The sequence below is a fragment of the Epinephelus moara genome, chromosome 7, assembly GCF_006386435.1.
Source record: "Epinephelus moara isolate mb chromosome 7, YSFRI_EMoa_1.0, whole genome shotgun sequence".
Taxonomy (NCBI): domain Eukaryota; kingdom Metazoa; phylum Chordata; class Actinopteri; order Perciformes; family Serranidae; genus Epinephelus; species Epinephelus moara.
The window spans coordinates 41,773,426-41,780,533 of record NC_065512.1 but is presented as its reverse complement, the minus strand read 5'-3'; the positions used below and the strand labels follow the sequence as shown (position 1 = coordinate 41,780,533).

The 7,108-nt window shown below is 40.7% G+C and overlaps 1 protein-coding gene across 1 annotated transcript in view; it reads left to right on the top strand.

Annotated features, from left to right (window-relative positions):
• The first annotated feature begins 1,617 nt into the window (after nt 1–1,617).
• crfb1 (cytokine receptor family member b1) overlaps nt 1,618–7,108 on the top strand; it is a 57,374-nt gene continuing 51,883 nt past the window's right edge. Inside the window, exons 1-2 of the mRNA XM_050048328.1 lie at nt 1,618–1,927; nt 3,045–3,102. The gene's annotated coding sequence lies outside the window, so the exon portion shown is untranslated. The remainder of the gene's footprint in view (nt 1,928–3,044; nt 3,103–7,108) is intronic.

Here is a 7,108-nt window from a genome sequence, read left to right as displayed (position 1 = left end):
AAATAGTAATCCACAGAAATACTTATTGTTTGGTTATTTACAAAATGTGCTTGTATACAGACTGTGTGCCAGGTGCAGCTTGGGCCGCACATTCTTGTCCAAGCTCAAGTAACTGAGCCTGAGAGATTAATTTTAAAAACTTCAGCAACTGACAAAAACAAGTAGGCCTACTAAAACAAATAACCAGGCTTGGGGAGTAATTCCCCAGCGTTACGTAATTAGGATACAAAAAAAAGGTAACTGTAATCCGTTACAGTACCGAAAAAAATATATAATCAGATTACTGGTATATTTGATAAAAAACGGGGATACTTAGCTAGATTACATTTTAAAATCAAACGTGATGCAGCAGACACATGCACAGTGCGCACGCATTGCGACACTTTACGACACAACAAAACAACACGTGAAACGACCATCAGCGTAAGGACATTAAAGCGCAAATGATTGTTAATCCCATCAGCGTAAGGACATTAAAGCGCAAATGATTGTTAATCGTTTTGGCTGCTGCTGGGGAGAAAAATGCCTTCACTGCATGGAAACTCCAGCATGATTTTGCCTTTAAATCAGAAAAGATGAACAACATCACAGTACAGTGCAAGTTATGCCTCCCAGCTGTCAAAATACTGTCAACAGCCAGGGACTCGCCGTCCAACTTAAAGAAACAAATACATGTAAGATGACAAACTGCTATTGTTTGCTGAAATACACAGAAATCCAATAAGCTAAAGTTAAGGTTTGTTAGCTTGCTAACCTGTCAATAACCTACTTGTGCTAATACTGTACTATCAATCAATCAATCAATCAATCAATCAATCAGGCAATTTTATTTATAAAGCCCAATATCACAAATCACAATTTGCCTCACAGGATTTTACAGCATACGACATCACTCTGTCCTTAGGACCCTCGCAGCGGATAAGGAAAAACTCCCCCAAAAAAACCCTTTAACAGTGGAAAAAAACGGTAGAAACCTCAAGAAGAGCAACTGAGGAGGGATCCCTCTTCCAGGACGGACAAACATGCAATAGATATTGTACAGAACTGATCAACATAATAAATTAACAGTAATCTGTATGACACAATGAGACAGAAAGAGAGACAGAGAAAGACAGAGACAGAGAGAGATGCAGGACAGACGGTAATGACAGTAGCTTACAACAACATTAATGAAAGCAATAATATTATAGTTATAATTCTGGCTATTGTGGTGCAATATGTTGGAGGTATATTAATATCTGAAAGTATACATATGTGACAATAATCATATGTNTGTTTCTGTGGTGCACAAACAGTTTAACAGACAATTTTACATTGTCCTAAAGTCTACCGTGTATCAGACGCAGCATCACCGCATCCACAGGGGCTGCCATATTTGTTTGTGGGTTATGTGACGTCAGAGGTCAGAACTGGAAGTACATCACTTTGGTGGGAAGTTACGGGTTTGACTGCCGTTCCAGTGCACTTTCACGGGTTACAGGTTGCGAAACCACGAGTTACGGGTTGCCTGGAACGCACCACAGCTCTGCTTTCCAAATCCGAAATATCGCGAGAACAAGCAGCGATCTCATAGCGTGCCTGAACAAGCATCAACAGCTGGAAGGATACACTGAGGAAGAGCTTCGTGAAATTGAAGAACGGAGGAGGAAAGAGAGAGAGGTGCAACAGGTAGAGGACGAATGGCTGCTGCAAGGCTGCGTAGCTCTGGAGATTGGTGGTGTACCTGTGAGGAATGCCTCTGTTGCAAGGAATGGGACCGGTTGCAGCCTTATTTTCAAGGTCTGGATGTGACCGAGGACGAGACATCTCCACCTGGAGTAACGTTAGTATCCAGCTGGGCTTTATCTAGTGCTGGCGAGATATATTTCGGCCGCGCTTTGGAAAGCAGAGCTAGAGGGATAAACAAACACGGCACCACACCGGTAAGGTAAGACAACACGTTTACATGTCGTTTTCTATATGTTCTCTGACATTTATCCTAACGATATGAGGCGGTCTTTGTGGAAAAAAGCTTGTTTAGTGGACTAAAGAGCTCTGTCAGCTTGGGGGATATATTGATGCCTAAATATATGATATTGCCTGTGGGGAGGTGGTAAGGTGATGCCAGAGTTGCCACATCCCTTTCATCCATCCAGAGTGGTAGGATGGTGGATTTTGACCAATACACAGTATAGCTAGAGAGTTCTGGAAAAAAATGTTATAATCATAAAGCATTCTTTCATGGTTGAGTGGGGGTCCTGAAGGAGTAATTACACATCATTTGCAAAAATAATAATTTTATATCCTGTAGAAGATGTCTTTATCTCTTCGTTGCTATTTTGCTGGAGTGTTGTTGTTAGGGGTTCAATTAATATTGCAAAATGGAATGGAGGGAGGACATCCTTGACTGAAAGTTTTGTGGAATCAACACATACATGGTAACAGTGGCAATTGGCAATGCGCTTTACCTCCTGAGCCACAGACAGCCTTCATGTGCAATGTCTCACCATAACCCACATTTGGACCAAACCTTGAGACCATGGCCAAATAAAATTATGTAACCTGGCACTTGCCCACGCACCATAACACTGTCTGCTTCTCTCCTTTAAGAAAGTTTGTGGTTAGAGAAAAGAGAGATAAAATAAATGATAAAAATAAATCAGGCCAAACTGTGTGTCATCTTTACGACTGTTACTCAGTCTTCAAATACAAACACTGCTCCCAGTAAAGACACACATACTGGGAACTGATATATGTTGCTTTGATAAAAACAAATCATTTGTAGTAATATTTTATGTCACAAGATGGCAGCACACACAGCCATTCTATGATCAGGAAATAGCTGCCTTGGAAAATGAGGGGTGGGTCCCAAAATCGGAGGAAAGCAGGGCTGGCAAGTTAAGGAATGGGAAGAAAGATGAGAAGGTAGCAGAGAAAATGGAGTGTCTGACTGTGTTGTGCTGTCTATCCAGTTTCCTGAAAGTAAGATCTCTCTTTGGTTCTCTCTCCTTCCTCTCCTCTCTCTTTCTCCCTCCATCCTGACTATCTATCCATCTGCTGGATAGATCAGACTGGAGCCAGACGACAGCAGCGTGCCACCTTAACCAGCACTGAGCTGTCCACGTAAGTACACTCCACTCACATGCATATGTATATATAGGCTTGTTTCATCAGTTGTTTTTCTGCTGCATATACAGAACATGTGTGTTGCTTATATTGCACACATTTTCTAAATGATGATGTTTGTGCTTTGGTGCTATTAATTGGTGGCCCCAAACTGATCTTCAATCGCAGCTATACATTTGGTGTGTGAAATTATTCGGGTTATATTTCTCTAAGTAGAAATATATGGTCACTGAAGTCACAGATAAACCTAGAGACAGCTGTGTTATGATGTAATCTCTCAGCTCAAACCAAACACTCTGCTTCCATTGCATGATATGAAAATCAATAGTGCTGTTAATCCACTGCCTCTTCAATCCCTCTCTCTCTCTCTCTCTCTCTCTCTCTCTCTCTCTCTCTCACACACACACACACACACACACACACACTATTTTCTACCACTCTACCGCTTCTTCTGCCTGTGTAGAGCACTCCAGGACTGAGTCCTAAAACCCAGACATGAGTCAGCATTTTAGCACTCCAAGTCCCCTTGTCCCCCTCATTTTTGGGGAGATGTCCTGAATTAAGGTCTGTGATTAATACAAGCATAAGAGACTTTAAGGTTGTGTTCTATGACATAAAATACATCAGTAAGCACCCACTGTGAATTCTGGTGTGGCTAAATTAGACTACAGAACATCATTACGGTGACCAAGGCTTTACAGCTTTGTTGTGGTAAGCATGGTATATCATGTGACCCTGAGCGTAGTTTGTTTACAACCTAACAATGGCTTTTTACCTACATGTCATATACCTCCATCAAATGTATTTTGTAACAATAAAATTGCAATCTAATGTGATCTAAAGGGAATTCTTAGTTGTTTGTGCTGTGTTCTGACACATGCAGGCTGTAAAAGTCCTGCTTTTTACTGAAATACTGCTGCTGCAATGTGTGTCATACCCAGTATAAATAGGTTGGGAAAATCAAATTTTGATCTTGTTCTATCCAATCAAACTAACAAGAATGGTCTGGAGATCAGCTGCTTATAAGACTCTGGAGTTTTGTTTTACAGCCTGCTAACTTGATTCTACTGTACAACAGTCAATAGAAATAATCCGCCTGCAGTCCTAATGCAGGGAAAAATGCTTCAGCAGCTGCAAGATTTGTATGCATGTTTAGGGAAAGCCTGAGGCATGCACACACTGGAATATACTGGGTATAGACATAAAAACAGACCTTGTGGTAGTCTTTTGCACACTCTTCTTTAAACCTCCTACATGTTTCATGTCAGACTTACAACAACAGGTTATCACTTATGTAGATAATAAAAAACAAGAAACAACATGTTGATAGTGGACAGTATTTTAAACTTTGGAATAAGCCTGGCTAACTGTTTTCTAGAAATGGAAATTGGCAACCACCACCAGCCAAATGAACTGGGTGGTGGCAGGTAAATTTGATCAATCTACCAGCCACAGTGGCATATAAACAGAGGGGGCAAATTGCTCAGTCTAAAGGCTTCTTGAAAGCTGTGGGGATAAGGAGGGTGGCTCTGGTTTGTTTTTCCTTGTCCCACTGATTTGCACCTCTGGTGATGCTGTCAGGTTGGCATGTTTGGTGTACTTCCATGCACATCCCTCACAATGGTGCACCAAACGCTAATATACCATCCCTGTCTTCCTCTACACAATGTTCCCTTTTTCCGTTGCTGTTGTAACTGCTGACAGGGAACAAGCAGCTCTGCCATTTCATTTGCATTTGCCACAGTGTGACTGACTCGCAAGTTTCCAGATGGAGCTTGCACTTACGCTTCCACATTACATGCATCAATCTACATAACACCTCTGCCTCCCACCTGTGGCACAAGAACAGCACTTGACCCAGGCAGCCTGATTTCACAGGGGGGAGGAGGGTGCAGGAGGAAACAGCAACATTGATATCCTCTTTAAACATCCATATACTGACTACTTTTACATGCACACTAATATTGCCCTATTATTCCGAAATATGACAATATTCTGAATTTGATACAGGTCATGTAAACAGCATATTCCATTTGATTTTATGAATTATGCTTTATTCTAAAAGATACATTTTCCAATGAAGATGTGGGATATTATGATATTATTCAGGTTTGAATAGCACTATTTGGACATGTATACAGTACATTCAGAATATGCTTCTTCTCAAGTGGGGGTTTTACCGCAGTTTGCAACACAGGGCCTCTTGTAGGGCTGGCGATATAACGATTTTATCGTTTAATTCGAATTTGTAGTTTAGGTCAATTTGTTTTAATGAATGTGTGTGTGCGCATGTGTCTGTGTGTGTGCACATCGGGGCCGAACTCCGCCGTGCTCGAAACAGAGCAGAGGAGGATTGTAAACGTGCACCGTGTAGAGACAGAACTGACATGCCGTTGTGTAAACAAGATAAATAACATAAGGCTCTTTAGTTAGTTTAATAAAAGGACAGAGTATAGACCTGTTCTATAGGAAAGGTGACCTTAAATGACTTCTGTTGTGATCTGGAGCTATAAAGAAAATAAAATAAAATAAAACTAACTTGATCTTCAAGGGGGGGGGGGGGGGGGGGGGGGGCAGCAATATAATGGTAGGGGAAACACTGCCATATGATGAGAAAGGGACCCGGTGGAAAGCGATCACGGATGCAGTCGCGGTGTATCTTGCAAGAGATATGGTGTCCATATTTACCGTGGAAAAGCCGGGGTTTATTCACATGCTGAAAGTTTTGGAGCCCAGGTACGTGCTACCAGGCCGCAAATATTTTTCTGATAATTGATTTTAAGTAGAGGGGGAAAATCGATTTAAATCGTGAATCGGATTTGTTGTGAAAAAAGCAGAGATTTTTTTTTTTAGGCCATATCGCCCAGCCCTAGTCTCTTGCCTGTTTAGCTTAATGTTGTCATGGAGGCCTTGTACACAAACCAACCAGCCAACAGTTTGCGAGGCTAGTAAAGAAATGCATGCCCTAAAGAAAGGTCCACATTTCTGATTGGAAGAAAAAACTTTAAGCAATATGAAAGACTTGGCTATCAACAGGTTTTTGAATATGCCCAAATATCATGACAATGCTTTCAAGAAGGTGGTTGAAGAAATAATAGGGAGGCTGTGTTCAAAGTCCAATACATTCACCACTCATTGTAAAACTTTAAAAAAATATGTTTTTGATGCAAAGTAGCACAGACAGCTCCAACTTTTCCATATTTTGACATGATATGGAGTGTGCATGGCTGCATGTAAGTAGAATATTAATTCTTTAACCATGTAAACAGTTTAGTAGGAATATTTTCTTCTTTAGAATAAGAGCAAAGAACATTTTGTCCATATAAACATTGTCATTTCACAATGTTGAGATAGATATTGGCTGGTGGAAGAAAAAGGTATTTTTTTCTCTCTGTTCACAGTGTTTATACTAAGCTAAGCTTTCTGTAACTCAGCTCTAGCTTTGTACTTAACAAACAAACAAACACAAGAGGGGTATTGACGTTGACATCTCACTCTTGGAAGGAACACCAAAAGAATATATTACCCAAAATGGTCCCTTTAATGATTTCAGTTAGACTTGGGACTGAATGCCACAGACAGGCTAGGAGTGTGTTGAGAGATGGACTAACATAGGATAACACCAACCTTATCCTTGAAGTACAGCGCTTACAATAAATAGAAGTTAGTATGTTGGTCCCAGTTGGTAGCCTACAGAGTCACTACGACAATGCTGAAACATTTTAATACACTTGTGCTGTTTTAAACTGGGTTTAAAAGTAAATTTGACTTTTAAATATTTCAACAGTATAATTGGCTCTACATTTCAGGACATAGGATATAGGAAAAACTTTTCAAAATATATTTTCACTTTTTTTTGGAGTGAAACTCCATCACTCGCTCTCTGTCGTCATATGTGGAGCCACAGCTGCTGAGAGAAAAGGATAGGAGTGAGAGACATTGAGAAGAGATGGGTGACATAGAGGAAGTGAGGAACTGTAAGTGGGAGGTGTGGAGAGAGAGG